Here is a 19,360-nt window from a genome sequence, read left to right on the forward strand (position 1 = left end):
AAGCCACATACAAAAAAAGAAGTTGACCTTACTTATCATCAACCAATAATTAAAAGTACAAAGCCTAAATGTAAGAGGTAAAACTATAAAACCCTTACAAAAACACAGGGAAAACTTAATGAAAAGAGAGGAATATCCAGATTATGTAAAGAATGCATACAATTCAAAGACAATGGCAATAATTTATTTATTCCCAATGAAAAATGGTCAAAGGGAGTTCCCTTTGGACCCTAGCAGAAGTGAACTCGACTAGTATCCATGAGGATGTGGGGTGTTATCCTTGGCCTCGCTCAGTGGGTTAAGGATCCGGCATTGCCATGAGCTCTGATGTAGGTCGAGACATGGCTCAGATCTGGCAGTGCTGTGGCTGCAGCATAGGCCCAGCATCTGCAGCTCTGGTTCAACCCCTAGCCTGGGAAATTCCATATGCCACACTTGAAGTCCATCCCTGCCTGCTACCAAAAAAGGCAAAGGACTCGCACAGACATTTTCCCAAACATGTTATACAAATGGCCAACAAGCAAATGAAAATGATGCTCAATGTCATTAATCATCTGAGGTATAATTTAAGAAAAATCATCTCACATTGACTTAATGTATTGAAAGTAAGACCCATAATGATAAACTTCTAGAAGAAAATATGTGGGATAAGCTCCTTGACATCAGTCTTGGCACTATGTTTTGAATAAGACATGAAAAAGAAGAAACAACGAAAGCAAGCATAAGTGGGACTACATCAAACTAAAAAGCAGAAGCTTTCCACAGCAAAGGAAACCATAAAAAAAGAGGGCATTCCCATCATTGTTCAGTAGAAATGAACCCGACTAGTATCCATGAGATATACAGGTTCAATCCATGGTCTTCCTCAGTGAATTAAGGATGACTGTTGTCGTGAACTGTGGTGTATGTTTGCAGACAGGGCTTGGATCCTGTGTTGCTGTGGCTGTGGTGTAGGCCGACAGCTATGGCACTGATTTGACCCCTAGCCTGGGAACTTCCATATGCTGTGAGTGCAGCCATAAAAGAAAAAAAAAAAAAGAACAACCTAGAGCATGAGAGAAATATTTGTAAATCATATATCTGATATAGGTTTCATATCAAAAATATATGAGAAACTCATAGAACTCAATCACAAAATAGCAAACAATCAGAGTTAATATTGGACATGCTGCCCATGTTGATAGCAGTATTGCCTGTTACATCCAAGACAGGGAAGCAACCTATGTATCTATCTACTGATGACTGGATAAAAAAATGTGGCACATATACCCAGTGGAATATTATTTAACCATAAAAAATTAGCAACTGTTGTCACATGTGGCAACATGGATGGACTGTGAAGGCATTATGGTGAGTGAAACAAGTCAGATGGAGAAAGACAAATATTCCATGATATCACATGTATGGAACCAAAAAAACCCTCTCAGCTTTTATCTTTTTTATTTCTTTGGCTGCACTTGTGGCATGTGTAAGTTCCTAAGTGAGAGTAGAACCCGTACCCCAGCAGTGAACTAAGCCACCAGAGTGACAAGGCTGGATTCCAAAGCTGCTGCACTACAAGAGCACTCTTGACTTTTACATACAGAGAACAGATCAGTGACTGCCAGAGTTGGCCCTGGGGTGAGGGCAATGGGTGACAGTGATCACAAGGCAAAAACCTCCAGCTGCAAGGTCAATGAGTTTGAAGCATTTAATGTATGGCATGGCAACTGTAGTTAATAATAGAGAACTGTATATTCAAAAGTTGCTAAGAGAATGGATTTCAGAAGTTCTTACAGTAAGAAAAATGTTGTAAATATGTGAGGTGAATTAAACTTATTGTGGTAATCATGGTGGATTATACAACACAGCAAATTATGTTCTATACTTGGAATGATACAATGTTGTGTGTCATTTCTATCTATTAAAACAAGAAAACTAAATCTCACTCCTAATCAAAACGAACTGCTGTTAACACAATTAGATGCCACCACATGCTTATCGAGGTGAATTTTCTCAAAAAAGCCAAGAGGAGCAAGTGTGGGTAGGATGTGGAGAAACTGCAAAGCTTCTGCACTGTTGGTGGGAATGTAAAATGGTGCGGCCATTAGAGCAGACACTTTGGTGGTTCCTCAAAAACTTAAAAGAGAATTATCCTGTGATCCAGAAATTCCACTTCTGGGTATGTGCCCAAAAGAATTGAAAGCAGGATTTCAAAGACATATTTGTACAAGTTTGTTCATAGCAGCATAATTCACAAGAGCCTAAAAGTAGAAGCAACTCAAGTGCCCATTGATGAATTAATGGATAAACAAAAGGTGGTTCATATATATATGTACAAAGGAATATCATTCAGCCTGAAAAGGGAAGAAAATTCTGACACATGTGACATGTGGATGAACCTGACGGACATTATTCCAAGTGAAATAAACTATTCATCAAAAGACAGAGAGTTTATGATTCTACTTCTATGAGGTGCATCGAGTAATTCATAGAGAAAGAAAGTAGAATGATGGAGGCAGGGGATGGGAGGTGTTTCATGTTTACAGTTTTATTTTGAGATGATGAAAAGAGTTCTGGGATTTGTTTGCACTATCTTGCGAATATACTTACTACTGCTCTGTACACTTAAAAATGGTTAAGATGGGAATTTTATCACAACTTAAATAATTATGTAAAAACAGTGTGCATTGAAGACAGGGCACTCTCGTCATTAATGAGGTACTTATTTCCATTAAAAAGAAGGTGTGATCGAAAACCACAAATATATATCTTAGTGAAAAGAAATAAGGAACATTTCCACCAAATCGAAGAACACAAAGCTCACAGTTACGACTACTATTAAGCAGAGTGTCAAAGGCTCTCATCAACGCAACTGGAATGAAATAAGTATCTAGAGTAGAAAAAACCTTGTATTATCATCCACGTCTTAGAATCCTAAGAATCCAAGGATCTTTCGAATCAACTTAACAATTAATAGGAGTCCACTAGTAAGCTCAAAAAAGAACAAATTATACACTACTTAACAACCAAAATAACTAGAGATGACTCATTAATATAATAAATATAATAAAGCATTAATAAATAAAGTGAAAAGGCTAGGATAAATGGAGAGTTAACATGCATTCCTGAGTGGGAAACTTTACCACAAAGAAGTCAGTCCTTCTTCAAATTCATCTACGAAATCAAAACAATTCCAACCCAAATGCTATCCTGTGTATTATGGAACTTGCCAAGACCTTTCAAAACTTTAAGAGGAAATTATTATGAGTAAACAAACTAACTGCAAAACAGCAATACCAAAATATAGCTGTTATCAGCTGTCAGGACATGCTATGAAATCTAGGAAGTGAAAACAAAAGGCTATCCATTCAAGGAAAGAATCAGTGGAAGAAGAGTTAGTGCAGAAGAGAGATTTATTTATATCCAGGGATGTAATGAACATGACCAAGGCATTCAAATCAAGGGGGAAAATGATGCCAGAACAGACAGGTACCTATGGCAAGGTGTGGGGAGACAACGCTTCAGGGTTTTTCTTTAATTTTCAAGCTTTCTAATTGTCTTAGGTAACACACACATGCACCTCCTAGAATATTTATTTTCCCCCAGAGTTGGTTTTTACCCCTTAATTTGGGCAGGGTATTCCTCTCTGACTTGAGAATATGGCAGCAACTTGGAACAAAGATGTAACCCAGTAACCCAGCACTGGAAGCCAAGATGCAAAAAGACCTCCACCACCACCGTGACCTTCCCTTTGGAGCTATTGTACAAAGGGAGGAATGCGATCCAGACACTAAGATCATCAGCATGCTGCATGTCAGCCACCTGGCTTCTTTGAAAGTGTTGGGCAGGCTCCTGGCCGGGAAAGGCAAGGAGAAGCTCAGGAGAGCCAAGGAAACCCAGTATCCTAAGGAAAGATACAACATCATGGCAGAGCCTTGTTGCACATGACAATCAGGGGGCAGGCTCCGAATGTGCATCTATGTCCATGAAAGGGGGAGAGGTCCCACCAGACTGCACAGAAAGTCCCTTGAATCAAGAAGCAGATGGCAATGAGGGCACTGGGGGCCCCTGAGAGCAACCAATGCCACATTGTTCTCCCTGGGGTTGTGACCTTGAAAGCCAGGACCACAGTGATGGTTTTAGCCAAAGTGGTGGAAACGGCCACAGTGAAGATGAGCCCAAAACTCATTTGCTGGAGGAGGCAGGTGGCAGTGTTGGACGGCCAAGGAAGAGGAAGGAGCAGAGGCAGCACAGGATGAGGGAGATGAGCAGGATGTAGCTGAGAGCCCGGTTATTAGCTTTGACTATGGGGGTGTCCCTGTGCTTCACAAAGACCCCAAGAGCCCCAGCTGTGAGCACAGGCAGACCAAGGGCTGTGCAGGCCAGGACCATCCCCAGAGGATCTCCACAGGCCAGGAAGGTCACCACCTTTGAGAGGCAATGGTCTTGGTCACTATTAGGGTACTGATCCTCTGCACACCTCACACATTGCTTCATATCTGGCAAGAGAAGTGACGTGCCATTACCGTGGGTTCAGTGATTCTCATGAGCTCTTCACATACTCACATTTGCTCAGAAGACTCTAATTCAACAGCAAAAAAGGAACAGCACAGAGAGAAAAATTCCAAGGTCACGATGTCTAGGTTCGCCTGGTATATCAAAGGCCAAGGAGCCTTCACATCATCTGTTTTATTAATCGTCATATGCCAGACAACAACCTTTTTTTTCTTTTGAAATTGTAATGACAGGAATTCTCTTGTGGCTCATCTGGGTTGCTGCTGTGGCCCTGGTTTGACCCCTGGCCCACGAACTTCTATATGCTTCAGGAGTGGCAAGAAAGAAAGAAAGAACGAACATCAACGCTTCACCTATATGGCAGAGTAGGACATCCTGGGTTCATCTATTGTCAGCCTGCTGACCAGCTAATATCCAGGTTTTGCAGATCTAGAGAGGACCAAGACACACCTCACTAAGAGCTCCATTGACAGTATTTCTGCTATATCCACACCACTGCAAACCTTCTCCTAGCATGGTCACTTTCTATTATTGTTAGACTTGGTACTCACAGTTACTTTAACAGATATCTCCCTATGAGGCTCCTGTCTTCTGCTTGATCCCTGTCGTCCATCATTATTCCGTCACATTCTGACTGTTGCTCTTACTTCATACTTTATACTACTTTGATCAAAAGCCACAATTACTCTCAGCTCTTCTACAACATGATCCCCACATGAGCACCTTAGAATCCTATGGAGGGTCTGAATCAGGTTGCTGGATCCCGCCCCCAGTGCACTTCGCTGAGAACCCAGAATTTCCATTTCTAACACATTCCCAGGTCATGCTGATGCTGTTGGTAACGTAGGACACTGTGAGAACCACTGTTCTAGACGGAGTACAAACTCCTAGCCATGAAACAAAGCTCTAATTCAGAGCTCCCATTTTGGCTCAGCAGGTTAAGAACCCACTAGTATCTATGAGTATGTGGTTCAATTCCTGGCCTTGCACAGTGGGTTAATATCTGTCATTGCCATGAGCTGCTGTGTAGGTCACAGATGAGGCTCGGATCCCTCACAGCCACAGCTGTGGCTGTGGTGTAGGCTGGCAGGTGCAGCTCCGATTCAACCCCTAGCTCAGGAACTCCATATGCCAGCGATGTGGTGAAGAAAGAAAGAAAGAGCTCTGTATTATCTACATTCTACCTACTGCACCACAGGGACTCCCTACCACCCTGCCCCAGCATAGATAGGGAGGTTTAAGGAACCAACATCCCTGTGCAGCTGTGACACTCCAGGCAATGTACTTGAGAGATTATATCTCACTCAGTTTTCACAGACCTTGGGAGGTAGAGAGATAGAAGCAACTGCTTCGCAGAAGGAAATAATTGAGGCTTAAAAGGCTGATGTAAGGCACCTGAGATCATGGAGGCGGTTGCGAGCAGGGCTGGGATGTAGATTCAGGACTGAGGGCTGAGGAGGCCAAGGCAAATAGGTCACCCAAAGGGGCGAAATTGAAGCTGGATTCTCTTTCAGGCACCAGACCTGCCCTGCCTGACCCCAGGCGCCTCTGTGAAGGTATATGTCCTGCCCCTCACCTCCCTTACTGAAGTCCTGGCCCTACTCACTGTAGTCTGATTTGAAAAGCCTATGCTCATTCCCTCATGCACACTTTTGCTAGTTTTCATGTTCATCTCAACCTTTTCTCTTGAAAAAGCTCTCATTCCCGTAGGATATCAGGATTCAGAGACATTTCTGTATTGTGATACACTTTCTCCAGAGGATTTTATCAAGATTTAATTTCAGAACTGTATCATGAAAAAGGAAACCATACACCAATCTCATTTACAAAATACTATTAATAAAATCAGAATAACCTTTGGAATAAGTTAATCATGTTCATTAAAGAAAGACCGCATCGCAGTCAATTAGGGCTTTAAATATTTTCAAACCAACAAATTTGAAGGAACATTCAATTTAGAGTTGGAGAATGGAGTCCAAAATAGTCCAAATACTGGCAAGATGTTTTATTCAATTATACGAAACAAAAGCAACAATACAATTCATAAGCTTTCCTATTTAGGACAAATTATGGGATGGGTTGGGTCACAGTGAGTGAAAATTACTGGTTCCTGAAGGCTTCACGAATTCTCAGGTCCTGTCTGGACCGCATGGCTTTTGGTGAGCAGCCTTTGAGGTCCTTCATGACTACAAAGACCTTAAGGGAGACCTCCCTTCAGCTCACACGCCCCTGTGTCCTCACACTGTGAACCTCCACACACGTTCTCTTCTTCCTGGGACGTCACTTCCTCCCTTTCCCACACGATTAATTGTAAACACCTGTCTCTACACTGGCCTTGACTCATCTCCCCTGAGTAGCATTCCTTGCCTGTGTAAGGCTTATTGACTCCATAGCTCCCCAACATGCCCTATTTTTTATGTCTGTAACCTCATTTTACACTTTATTTCCTTTTCTTTACATTCTGCTGATCTCATTAGGCTGGGGATGTTCAAGTACAGTGCGGTTTATTTGCAGAGAATAAGATTTGGAGTTAGAAGTACTCAAATTTGGCTTTCATTCCTGGGTCTGATCTTATTAATTTGTTAGAATTATTCAATACTGGAACAAGCAGAGGATGACAAGTGCTTTTGTGCTACCCCAGCTCATTTACCAGCCACGCAGCTTAGGTATTCTCCAGCAAAGGTTTCTGTTTGACTTGGGATTTACATTTCTTAGAGCTCAAACACTGTGAGTTGCAGTTGATCTATAGATCTGATGAACCAGTGAAAGATAAACCAAAGTTTATGGTTTATCGTAGCTCATAGGCATTTCTATCTGACCTATCAATTGTGTTAACATGGTTCTCTTATGTCCTATTGTCAAAATGCTTTTACTGGCGTTTCTGTTGTGGCTCAGTTCTAGCAAACCTGACTAGTATCCATGAGGTGCAGGTTTATCCCTGTCTTGCTCAGTGGGTTAATATCCTGTGTTGCTATGAGCTGAAGTGTAGTGGCAGGTGTGGCTTGGATCCTGTGTTGCTGTGGATGTAGTGTAGGTTGGCAACTGCAACTCCAATTCACCCTAGCATGGGGACTCATATGCTGCAGGGGGGACCTAAGCAAAATAGCCTTTATTGATGAACAATATAAACCCATTTTGCCACAAGCCTTGGAACAAATTATATAAATGCTAATGTATTTGTCCCATAAAAATCTTTGTACATGTGTATTCCATATTTTGGGGATCAGGTTTACCTTTTAAAAATATTCTCATGGTAAAATGGTCATGTTGATAATATCTACTGACACAGAATTTTTTAATGGAAAAAAAGATGCAGGTATTAATATAAATATCTCCCAATCTATGCTAATTGCAATCAATTACATCTTGGACATGGTTGCTTAACTGACAAAATATCTTGGCATATTGTGATACCAGTTATCATTGGCTAATTCTCAACATAAAGACAAAGAGCCACGCTTTGCCTTCCAATTTGCTTTTTTTTCAGCCAATTAGATTTTTCAATCTCAAGGGTATAACATACCATTTTAATTATTTTCCAGTCTTTTTTTCATCTTTTTTTGACTCAGTAAACTTGTCCTTTTTAATAGTAACTACTCCACACTCATTAGCCCCTCCTCTGTCATCATTACTCCGTCCTGCCTCTGACCTAGCAGAGCTCAGGGAGGGTTGAGCAACCAGAAACCTAGATGTGTCCTCCAGGCCATTGTATATGCTGGGCCCAAGGAATACACAAGGCTCTCCACCTGGTGAAACCACAGGCAATGATTGCTGGACACATTCCTTGAAGTTATGAGGTGGTGCCAGAGCCCTGGAGAAAGGAAGCTGAATAAGATACAACGTTTAGTGTGATGGAGTGTGGTTGAGAGAAACACAAGAAAACCAAGCTAACTAAACACTAACAATATTACCTTGTAACAGTCACAACAAACATAGGTTTATTTGGGACAATCTTTTGAAAACATGGTTTTGAGAAGGTCATGCTAAAGGGTCCCAAAGATGAAGTAAAGAATAAAAACCAAAGAAAGAAACATCTTTCCTAAGGAGGTTACTAGCTGAAGAGGGAAATTACTGAGTAAATGAAAGAAGACCTTGGGATGTACTGGTATTCTTAGGTCCTCCCATTTGCAGGGACAAATAGGCATAGAGTGGAGTGGGTGAGGAGGAGAGTCCCCAGATCAGTACCCGTGGCATTGGACACCTCCTTCTCTGGGGAGCACATGCAGTCAAAGCAGCAGGCAGCCTTTCCCCACTGGGGAGCTTGCCTCCATCCAGGGCCACAGCTCCTGCTGCACACACAGTGAGGAGTCTCAAGAAATCCGAGGAAAGTCTTGTTAAAACCTGCACACGTGATCTAGTCCTGGGTCCCCAGAATGTTCCAGGGACAACCAACAAGTGTGAGTTTTAAAAAAGCAGCCCATCCATTTCCTGGCCTGGATGCTTTTCTCTCCTGCATGAAGCTAACTCTACCGAATGTTAGAGGTAAAGTCTTGATTAGATGTATTTTCCCCCCATGTGTCAGGTACTAGGAGAGGACAACTATTCAAGGTGGAGGGAGCTGAGACCATTAATCGGGTTGGAAGTGGGAGTCTGTGCTACTTCTATTGAGCACGCAGAGATCACCAAGGGCTCATGGCCAGGATGTTCTAAAGAGCTATGTATCATCAATAAACCCAATGGCCTGCTCCATCAACTCTTCATGTATGGAAACATCTGGACCACCTGGAGCCTGGGGGGAAGATTGTCCTACTTTCACCTGAAGCCAAGTCCATCAGGACAGTTCCAAAAGTTGAGAATATCATATTCTTTCCCAGGGATTCTAAGCTGATCCAAAAATACCCAATCCCCAGCACTGTTGTTAAACTGAATGCTCTTCAGAAGAGGGTGGAACTGGAGGGTGTAATAGAGTGGAAGACAGAATTCTCAAGGGGATACAGGTGATCTGTTAGCTGCAGGACTTCACAAAGATTTTCATTCTTTTTCAACTTTAAATTTAAAAGCAGTTACTTCATTAAAAATCAAACGAGGTAATACCTATGAAAGTAACTTAAACTACAATTACAGCATGTATATATATATATGATACACATATTTAAATATTATGTAACATAATTTTCTGTGTGTGTATATATACATAAATAAATACATGAGATATGATATTTAAATCAGCTATATAGTATAACTCAGGCTGGGCACTTTGTTGTCAGACATTCATTGAGGTACCTGAGAACATAGAACCAAAAAATCTAGTAAAAAATTCAGAAAATCTTGACCACAGAGTCACATTCAGCCCCACCTAGCTGTCCTAGTAACCTTAATTCACTTTACTCACCGTCCTGCACTTTTGGTGGTATGCAGCTGTACAGCCCACTGTGGAGAACATATGCAGGGTACGCATAGGAATCGTACATAGAACTACCATATGACCCAGAAATCCCACTCTTGGGCATCTATCCAGAAACAACTTTCCTTAAAAAAAGACACATCACCTGCATATCTTTGCAGCACTATTTACAATAGCCAAACAATGGAAAAAACCCAAATTCCACATGATAGATGATAGATTAGGAAGAGTGGAAAACACAGCCAAAAAAACAATGAATAATGCCATTTGCAGCAACAATGGAGGGGAACCAGAGACTCTCATACTGAGGGAAATCCGTCCAGAAAAAAGACAAATACCATATGATATCACTTATAATTGAATCTAATATATAGCACAAATGAAACATCTCCCACAGAAAAGAAAATCATGGACTTGGAGAATGGATTTGTGGCTTGCCCAGGGGGAGCAGAGGGAGTGGTAGTGATCAGGAACTGGGGTTTAATGGATCCAAACTATTGCTTTTAGAATGGATTAACAATGAAGATCCTGCTGTGTAGGCACCTGAGAACTATGTCTAGATACTCAATGGAGCATGACAGTGGGAGAAAAAATATGTATATACTTGCATGTGTAACTGGCTCCCAATACTTGTACAGTGGGGGGGAAAAAAATTTGGTGGTGGGAAATTAACAAATAAAAGAAGGCATAAGAAAAATAAAAGAAAAATAAATAAATTATTAATTAATTAAATGTAGGAAAAAATAAGGAAGCCCCAATCTCTAATGCCTCTGAAAAACATCTAGTGAAAGAGAACCTAATAGGACAAAAAGCCCTCTCAGCAGGCTTCCTCCACTCTGAGGCTGGCACCTTAGGCAAAGAGGCTAGGGACCATGGGCCTAATTGCAATAGTAACAAGTGTGGATATTTCACCAAGGAAGGTGAATAGTTAGACAAAATGAGGTATCCTGCATGTATGACAGAGACCTCCTCCACAGGGAATACTGTCCCGTGAGCATCCTCAGCCATTAACAGATGTTGGACTCTATAGGAGAACATTTTCTGTAGCCTCTTAGCACTGCCCTCCTGGACAGGGGCTGCAGTTCGCTGGAGGATGCCACAACATCCACACTGCCTAGAACCGCCAGGGCAGGATGCGGGAGGGCAGAGGGCGACTGGGACCCCATTCTCACCTGTTCCTGGCCAAGAAGCAAGAGAAGAGGCCATGGGGAGAGTTCTAATATGAGGTACCAAGGGAGGTGTGAGGGGCCAGAAGGAGAAGGAGCGCTGGAAGGAAGAACGATGGATTTCTGCTCCACCTTGAAAGGAAATCAGTCCATGGAGAAGAATAAGTGAGGAGGAGATGAAACAGTGGACACAGCAGAAGGGGAACGTGAAACTCAGAGCACATTTGTTTCACTACCTGAAGCTTCAAGAGAGATCTTCCTCACAATCACAGAAAATAAACAGAACTGATGGAAGATGGAAAGAGAAGGAAAGGGAAAAACACTTCCAGGAAAAGACACCCATCTCTGCCAGGATGGTTGTTGAAACGTTCCAAAAATATTCTGGATCTTGAAAAAGTGAATAAAGTGAGAAAAGCCCACCAATGATCACATCTCCCTCCTGCAGACACTGGGCTTCATTTTGGATAAGCCAGGAGGGATCGTGTGAGCTGCACACAGACAGTGGAAAGAAAGCCAGGATCAGAAAGCACCACATCAGAGAGATCATCGTGAAACGTCTTGCAATGGACAACCCTCCTCTTAGTCTGTGGTTAGGGAAAGCCAGAAGCCTGGGAAACAGAGCCAAGGCTAAACCCCCCACTGTTCTGAGGAAATGCATTGGCAGGGGTGTCTTGGCCCATATGTAAGGCCAGGGTGAACACAAGGGCACCAAGTCTACATACACGTCTCAAGGTCATAGGGGACACTGTCAAGGCCCCTGTTGTCATCAGAGACACAGCATCCCCTCCCATCAGCTGTAGGGCCTGGGGACCTCCTCTGTCCGAGGCTGCACATCTGAGGCCTGGCTCAAGAGACAAACACCTGAAAAAAATACATGTTTATGTCACCTACTCCAGCCCTAGTCCCTGTGATTTCATCAGAGCCCCTAGAGAGCATCTCCTAGGACTACCTCCTCTCCTTCTTTTTTTTGAAGTGTGATTTTAAAAGTTTATTTCCACAAATTATCATTATTCCATACACAAGTGATTAATTTTTATTTGAGCCCTGGAAATATGAAGTCATAGACATGTCAAGTTAGAAAACTACCACAAAGGACCATCCTTTCTGACACAAAGGGTCCTTTCATTGTGTCCAATGGCCAAGTCCACACAGTGATGGGTAGAGATTTCATGTCAGTGTTGGTGCTCATCTAAGGCAGTCCTCATTTCAAGCTCCCCAAATGCCAGGATAGAGGGGCCAGTGGGGCTCTGCAGTCCTCTCATACTCAGGGCCCACAGCATCCTGACTGCACCCTCCAAGGCCTCCAAAATCCCCTTATCTTCCCTGTACTTTATGGTCACAGGCAAGAAGGATCACTCAACTTTATTTTGTCTTTTGTTTTTAGGGCCACATCCACTGCATATGGAAGTGCCCAGGCTAGGGTTGAATCAGAGCTGTAGCTGCCAGACTTTGCCACAGCTGCACAGGATCCGAGTCATGTCTGTGACCTATAGCACACCTCACAGCAACACTGGATTCTTAATCCACTGAGCAAGGCCAGGGATTGAACCCGATACTGGTCAGGTTCTTAGCCACTTAGCCATGACAGGAACACCAAGACCATGTAACTTTGCCTGAGGACATGCTGAAGTCAGCTGAGTGTCATTCAACCTGACAAAGGATGTCATTCAACCTGACAAAGGATGAAAATTCTGAGACAACTGCAACTGCATGAAATGCCCCCAAAGATTCACAAAGCAAAACTCTCCTCAGAATCCTGACTCCCCATTTAAAGATACGGCACTCCCAAACCTATGAGATGCAGCAAAAGCCATTCTAAGAGGAATTTGTAGCAATACAAGCCTACCCCAGCCCAATTTCACTGATGAACATCGATGCAAAAATCCTCAACAAAATACTAGCAAACTGCATCCAACAATACATTAAAAGGATTGTACATCATGATCAAGTGGGATTTATCCCGGGGATGCAAGGGTTCTTCAATATCCACAAATCCATCAGTGTGATACACCACATTAACAAACTGAAGAATAAAAACCATAGGATCCTCTCAATAGATGCGGGAAAAGCCTTTGACAAAATCCAACACCCACAAACACATGAAAAAATGCTCAACATCGCTGATTATAAGAGAAATGCAAATCAAAACTACCATGAGATACCACCTCACACCAGTCAGAATGGCCATCATTAATAAATCCACAAATAACAAGTGCTGGAGGGGCTGTGGAGAAAAGGGAACCCTCCTACACTGCTGGTGGGAATGTAAACTGGTACAGCCACTATGGAGAACAGTTTGGAGATACCTTAGAAATCTATACATAGAACTTCCATATGACCCTGCAATCCCACTCTTGGGCATCTATCCGGACAAAGCTCTACTTAAAAGAGACACATGCACCCATGTTCATTGCAGCACTATTCACAATAGCCAGGACATGGAAACAATCCAAATGTCCATCGACAGAGGATTGGATTCGGAAGAGTGGTATATATACACAATGGAATACTACTCAGCCATAAAAAAAATGACATGCCATTTGCAGCAACATGGATGGAACTAGAGAATCTCATCCTGAGTAAATGAGCCAGAAAGACAAAGACAAATACCATCATATGATATCACTTATAACTGGAATCTAATGTCCAGCACAAATGAACATCTCCTCAGAAAAGAAAATCATGGACTTGGAGAAGAGACTTGTGGTTGCCTGATGGGAGGGGGAGGGAGTGGGAGGGATCGGGAGCTTGGCTTATCAGACACAACCTAGAATAGATTTACAAGGAGATCCTGCTGAATATCATTGAGAACTATGTCTAGATACTCATGTTGCAACAGAAGAAAGGGTGGGGGAAAAAACTGTAACTGCAATGTATACATCTAAGGAAGACCTGACCCCCTTGCTGTACAGTGGGAAAATAATAAAAAAAAATAATCCAACACCCATTTCTGATAAAAAACCCTTCAGAAAGTGGGCATAGCGGGAACCTACCTCAACATAATAAAGGCCATATATGGCAAACCCACAGCAAACATCACCCTCAATGGTGAAAAGCTGAAAGAATTCCCGCTGAGATCAGGAACAAGACAAGGATGTCCGCTCTCACCACTACTCTTCAACATAGTTCTGGAACTCCTAGCCATGGCAATCGAGAAGTAAAAGAAATAAAAGGAATCCAAATTGGAAAGGAAGAAGTCAAACTATCCCTATTTGCAGATGACATGATACTATACATAGAGAATCCTAAAGACTCTACCGGAAAACTGTGAGAGCTCATCCACGAATTTGGCAAAGTCGCAGCATACAAAACTAATACACAGAAATCAATGGCATTTCTATACACTAACAATGATGATCAGAAAGAGAAATTAGGGAAGCAATCCCGTTTACCATTGCATCCAAAAGAATAAAATACCTAGGAGTAAACCTACCTAAAGAGACAAAAGACCTGTACTCTGAAAACTATAAGACACTGATGAAAGAAATCAAAGACGACACAAATAGATGGAAAGATATCCCATGCTCGTGGATTGGAAGAGTTAATATTATCAAAATGACTATACTACCTTAGGCAATCTACAGATTGAATGCAATCCCTATCAAATTACCAAAGACATGTTTTACAGAACTCAAACAAAATATTTTAAAGTTTGCTTGGAAGCACAAAAGACCCAGAATAGCCAGATATCCTGAAAAAGGAAAAATGGAGCTGGAGGAGTCAGGCTCCCTGACTTCAGACTATGCTGCAAAGGAACAATCCTCAAAACCATATGGTACTGGCACAAAGACAGAACTATAGATCGGTGGAACAGGATAGAAAGCCTAGAATTAAACTCACGTACCTACAGCCAACTCATCTATGACAGAGGAGGCAAGAATATACAATGGAGAAAAGACAGCCCTTTCAATAAGTGGTGCTGGGGAAACTGGACAGCCACATGGAAAAGAATGAAATGAGAACACTCCCTAACACCATACCCAAAAGGAAACTCCAAATGGATTAAGGACATGGATATAAGACCAGACACTATAAAACTCGTAGAGGAAAACATAGGCCAAACACTCTCTGACATAAGTGACAGAAACATCTTCTCAGATCCACCCCTTAGAGTAAAGACAGTAAAAACAAAAATAAATAAATGGGACTTAATTAAGCTTAAAAGTTTCTGCACAACAAAGGAAACCCTACACAAAATGAAAAGATAACCCACAGAATGGGAGAAAATATTTGCACATGAGTTGACTGACAAGATATTAAACTCCAAAATTTATAACACCATCTACAGCTCAATACCAAAAAACAAACAACCCCATCAAAACAGGGGCAGAAGATCTCAACAGATAATTCTCCAAAGAATACATACATACGGCCAAAAAACACATGAAAAGATGTTCAACATCATTAGAGAAACGGAAATCAAAACCACTCTGAGGTACCACCTTACACCAGCCAGAAGGGCCATCATCCAAAAGTCTACAAACTATAAGTGCTGGAGAGGGGGTGGAGAAAAAGGAACCCTAGTACACTCTTGGTGGAATTGTCAATTGGTGCAACCACTGTGGAAAGCAGTATGGAGATTCCTCAGATAACTAAACATAGAACTACCATTTGACCCAGCAATCCCCTCCTGGGTATCTGTCCAGAGAAAACCATGACTTGAAAAGACCCATGTACTCCGATGTTCATTGCAGCAATGTATATGATAGCCAAGACATTGAAATAACCTAAAAGTCCATTGACAGAGGAGTAGATCAAGAAGATGTGGTACATAGACACATTGGAATATTACTCAGCCATTAAAAGGAATGATATAATAGCATTTTTAGCAACAGGGATGGACCTAGAAATTACCATGCTAAGTGAAGTCCAGTCAACAATGAGACACAACATCAAATGTGGAATCTCAAAAAGGACACAATGAACTTCTTTGCAGAACCAGATACTGACTCCCAGACTTTGAAAAACATATGGTTTCCAAAGGAGAAAGGTGGGGATTGGGGAGAAGTGCTACAAAATTGGGTTATGATGATCATTGTACAACTATAAAGGTAATAAATTCATTGAGTAATATAAAAAAAGAATAAGAAAGAAAGAAATATCTTAAATAGAAAGAAAACTTGTTAGGGGTTCTTGTCATGGCTCCAGAAGCTAAAAATCCAACTAGTATCCATGAGGATGGATCCATGAGGAATACTAGTTGACCCTTTGCTTTCTCAGTAGTTTAAGGATTTGGTGTTGCACAAGCTGTGGTATAGCTTGCCTATGTGGCTTGGATCTGGCGTTGCTGTGTCTGGGATATATGTCAGCATCTGCAGATCCAATGGGACCCCTAGCCTGGGAAATTCCATATGCCTGAAAAAGGTTAGCCCTAAAAAGAAAACAAATAAAAACAAAAAACTTTTTTCATCCTTAGAAGTGTAAAAGGATTTACACGTAATTGCAGCTAAGAAGTAGGCTACAACAGTACAGAACAATGCATTACTTAACCCAAATAACCCGTCCGAAAACATAATAACACTCAGCAAATAACAATGAAAAGTCTAAGATAAATGGAATAACCTATATTCCTGAGTGGGAAACTTCATTGCAAAGAGGTCAGTCTTTCTCAAATTAATCTCTTAATTCAAAATGATTCAGAATCGAGGATCAAGATGGTGGAGGAATAAGAAGTTTTGCTCGCTTCTCCCACAAACACATCAAAGAAAACACATCTATTGTAGAACAATTACTAACAGAACATTTACTTAACACTGGCCAAGAATCTAAACCTCCATAAGGGCAAGAAACCACCATATAAGTGGGTGGAATAAAAGAAAACAGAGAGAGAATGAAGGAATTAGGACAGGACTAGCATTCATGAGAGGGATCTGAGAAAGAGAAAAGGAAACCCACAACCTGGGAAGCCACCTAACCATGGGGAGATCAGCCAAGATAGAGGGAACTCATGTTGCCAAGAAAAACACAGCAGCTGAGGACTGAGGAGGGCAAAGCAGAAGGAGAGTCACACAGATCATCTGCACCACCCACAAGACACCACAGCCTGAGACACGCAGTGGGGGTTGGGCACTGGGACTCAGGCTCCAGAGTCAGTTGCAGGGAGAGGACTAGGGCTGGCTGTGTGGAGACAACCTGAGGGGCTAGGGAGTGGTGTGCCATATGCTGGGGAATGGAATGCCAGAGCCAAGGGAACCCAGGTGGAGGAGCAACAAGCTGCCATTGTTGGGCAGGGTGAGAGGAGGAGGAGGTGGACCACCATGAGAACCATCCTGTATACGCACAGGCTCTCAGAAGATGGTGGGGCCTCTGGTGCAGGCTACAGGTGTGAAAGGCCAATTTCTTTGACTATAGAAAACCAGACACTATCTGTGCAAGCTACTGGTGGCCAGGTACCTCTTGTATGGGCTAATGGCAGGAGGGAGCTAAGTGCAACATGGTGCCTTTTGTGTAGTCTACAGGCAGCGGGGACTAACCACCATAGCTGTCATCTCAGAAACCAGAGGGAGGCAAGGCCTGCCACCACTAGGGGTCTGTGAACAGGCTCCACGTGCAGCCCCAGTCACCTCAGAGGCTGGCAAAAAAGGCACTGAAACAAAGCACCACCTGTTGTTGCTCTCACTACCCCTGGGAATATGCCCAAACCTGCAGATTCCACTGCCAAATGGTCCAGGCAGCACCCACACATGCTTCATCAGTGTCCCTTCCCAGGGACCTGCCACCAGGAACAGCCTGTGTAGCACCTCCTGTGTGGGCTCTGCAGGACAGGGTGCTTCTTGTGTGGTCTATAGCTGGTGGGGGCAAACCACCACAGTTATCACTGACTCCAGAGGTGGACATGGCCCACCACTACTAGAGGTCCATCAACAGGCACCACTTACAGCCCTAATCACCTCAGAGGGCACCACAGAGGAGGGCATTGCAACCGAATGCCACCAGTTGTTGCTCTCACTCCTCTGGAAACCACACACCTTGCAACTGCCACTGTCAAATGTTCTGGGCACCATCTCAATTGGCCTGAGCCTCATTACGCTTCCAGAGCCCTGCAGCTAGGAGTAGCCTGTGCCACCTTCCTGCAGGTCCTTGCTACTGTCAAGAGGCCCAGCAACCAGGCACTCACTACTAGCCCTACCTTTGCCTCATTCTCCCTGCACACACACTCAGCACCCTGGGGATAACAGCCTCTTCACACTGAAGAAACAGACAGCAAATATCCCAACTGCAAAGACAAAATAAATAGTAACCCCCTATAAAATACAGAGGGGCACTCTTGCATAGAAATAGCCCTCAAGACTACAGCTTGGTTTCCCTAACCTCACAGAAAAGAGAAAAAAAAAAACAAGCAAAATGAAGAAGCTCAACAACCATTCCCAGTTAAAAGAACAGCCAAATTCACCTGAAGCAGTAAACAATGAAACACACCCTGCAGTCTAATAGACTCTGAGTTAAAGGGGAGAGAGTGAAAATACTGAAGGAATTAAAGGTGAATATGAAGGAATAAGAACGGATATAGGCAGTGATGCCAGATTACTTTAGAAAGGGACTAGAAAATATAAGAGAAGCCAAGATAAACTAGAAATTCCTTGGCAGAGAACACAAACTGAGAGCTAAAGGCACTGAAGGGCAGATTGAATAATGCAGAGGAGCTAATTAGTGACTTGGAAGGTAGAATAATGGAAATCACCCCATCAGGACAGCAGACAGAAAACCAAATGACAAAAAAACATGAGAGCAATATAAGAGACCATGGGATAATATAAAAGTGGGGCCAATCTATGCATAATAGGGATTTCCAGAAGGAGAAAGAAAAGAAAAGGGGATCAAAAAATATTTGAAGAAGTTATGGCTGAAAACTTTGCAAATCTAATGAAAACAGACATCAATCTACAAGAAGCACAGAGGGCCCCAAACAAGTTGAACCCAAACAGGCCCACACCAAGACCTATTATAACAAAATGGCAAAAGTTAAAGAGAGGATTCTAAAGGCAGCCAAGAGCAACACAAAGCATTCATTATGAGGGAACCCCCATAAGGCTATCAGCTGATTTCTCTCAGAAACACTACAGGCCAGAAGAGAGGGGCAAGATATATTCAAAGTTCTAAAAGGAAAAAATTGCATCCTAGAATACTCTATCCAGCAAGAATATCATTTGAAATAGAAGGAGGAATAAAGAATTTCTCCAACAAACAAAAGCCCAAGAGTACAACAATACTAAACCCATTCTAAAAAAGAAATCCTGAAAGGGCGTCTCTAAATAAAAAAAGGTAAGAAGAAATAGCATAGAGGAAATCACAATTGGAAGGCAATCGCCTAAATAAGCAGTATACAGATATAAAGGAAAGAAACCTTACTGTA

The 19,360-nt window shown here is 42.4% G+C and overlaps 1 pseudogene; it reads right to left on the minus strand.

Moving 5' to 3' along the window:
* Positions 1-3,601: 3,601 nt before the first annotated feature.
* Positions 3,602-18,032, minus strand: LOC102161211 (annotated as a pseudogene).
* Positions 18,033-19,360: the final 1,328 nt, after the last annotated feature.

Source organism: Sus scrofa, unplaced genomic scaffold (assembly GCF_000003025.6).
Source record: "Sus scrofa isolate TJ Tabasco breed Duroc unplaced genomic scaffold, Sscrofa11.1 Contig610, whole genome shotgun sequence".
In the NCBI taxonomy this organism is placed as follows: domain Eukaryota; kingdom Metazoa; phylum Chordata; class Mammalia; order Artiodactyla; family Suidae; genus Sus; species Sus scrofa.